This window comes from Myodes glareolus, chromosome 3, assembly GCF_982192425.1.
Source record: "Myodes glareolus chromosome 3, mMyoGla1.1, whole genome shotgun sequence".
Lineage (NCBI taxonomy): Eukaryota > Metazoa > Chordata > Mammalia > Rodentia > Cricetidae > Myodes > Myodes glareolus.
Genome location: NC_142028.1, coordinates 46048411 through 46050399, shown reverse-complemented (window position 1 = coordinate 46050399; position 1989 = coordinate 46048411).

The window sequence follows — 1989 nt, the reverse complement described above, 5'->3', positions numbered from 1 at the left end:
TGTCCAGACCAAGTGGCAAACAATCTACATCATTTTCAGTCCTCTTTCAAAGTTTGCAATCATGCAGAGACATTTTCATGTAAAATCTCAGTGCACATCCATAAAGTAAGTTTCATTCAGCAATTTAGTAGTCTTTAAAATGTTTTGAGAATTAGTTTAATGTAGAAAAGAGGCTTCATTATGACTTTTACACATATTTTTGCATATTTCATATTGCTCATGTAAACCCCCTTAACCTCTTATCTTTCCATGTCCATCTATTTTCTCACACTAGTCCTCCATAAAATAGCTTCACTTTCGCTTTCTTCATGAGCATATACATGTGCTGTATTCTAAATATAAGAGAACATATGAAATGTGTTGAGGTTTTGCTTATTTTGTTTTATATAATTATGTCTAGATATTGAAAAATATATAAATAATGAGATAGTCAAAGAGGAGCTAGCTTATCAATGAGACTAACGAAGGAGATATTTTGATTGAGGGAGCCATTATGGGGCTAGCAAGAAACCTGGCAGTAGAGAAATTCCCAGAAATCTACAAGGAAGACCCCAGTTAATACCGTAAACAATAGTTAATACCCAAACTGGCCTTTGCCCTGTAGACTAATTAATATCTTAAATATCACCATAGAACGTTCATGCAGGAACTGATGGAAACAGAGGCAGAGAGATGAGTCAGAGCACTGGACTGAGCTCCTAAAGTCCAGTTGAAGAGTGAGAGGAATGAAAATATAAGCAAAGAGGTCAAGATCATGATGGGATACCTACTGTTTACCTGAGTTCAACAACTCCAGTCAAACATGGAAGGAAGCAGCAAAGGTCCAAACTAGTCCTTTATGAATGTGAGTAAGTTTCAGGACTGGGACAGACTGCAGGGCCACTGGCAGTGAGACCAAGATTTAACCCTACTGCTTGTTCTGGCATTTTTGGAACTTATTCTCTTTGGATGAATACCTTGCTCTGTCTATATATAGTACAGAGGGTGTTGGGCCTTCACCAAAGCAATGATCTTACCCTCTCTGAGGAGTGGGTGGGGGTGAGGTGGAGGGTAGGTGAAGGAAATGGAAAGAGAGGAAGGAGTGGGAACTTTATGTAAAATGAAAAAAGGTGATTTGTTTTTTTAATTAAAAATGAAAAAAAAGAAAATGGGGTATTTATGCATAATGAAATATGTCTACAAATATTTTCCCTGAAGAGGTAGAACTGAGAACATGTCATTTCTTAAACTTGGAAATATGTACTGTATTTTCAGAAACCTTGCAGGCAAGGCTGTTTTAGGAATTCAAGCTTATTGTAAATCTGTGGATAGTTAACTCCTGGTGTAGGAGGTTCTTCTGTCTTTGTGTTGCTTTCATTGATTAATAAAGAAACTGCTTTGGGCTTGTTGATAGGGCAGAACATAAATAAGCAGGGAAAACAGAACTGAATGCTGGGTGGAAAAAAAGAGCAGAGTTGGAGATATGTCATGTATCCGCCAGAGACAGATGCTGGGATTTTACCCGGTAAGCCACTACCATGTGGTGATACACAGATTAATAGAATTGTGTTAAATTAAGATGTAAGAATTAGCCAATAAGAAACTAGAGCTAATGGGCCAAGCAGTGATTTAATTGATACAGTTTCTGTGTGGTTATTTTGGGGCTAAGCTAGCCAGACAGCCAAGGAAAACAAGCAGCCCCTCCTTGAAACCAACTCCCTTGAATAAAATGACACAATTTTTGTTTATTATCTACACATAGCCTTTAAATCACCTCTGTAGTATTTGTCATCCAAGTATAAAAAGTACATTCTAAGTAAATAGTTCTTATGCTAATTGTCTAGGGGATGGCACAAGGTAAAGATGTATGTGTATGTATTTAATACCTACAGTTGTTTTAGAATGCTTTTAGGCAATGATTGGTTGAGTCCATGGTTTCACAGAAACAAAGGGGTAATTCTCCATGTAGTTATTAAGTGAGGATTATGCCCATAAGTAGTTACTAGACAG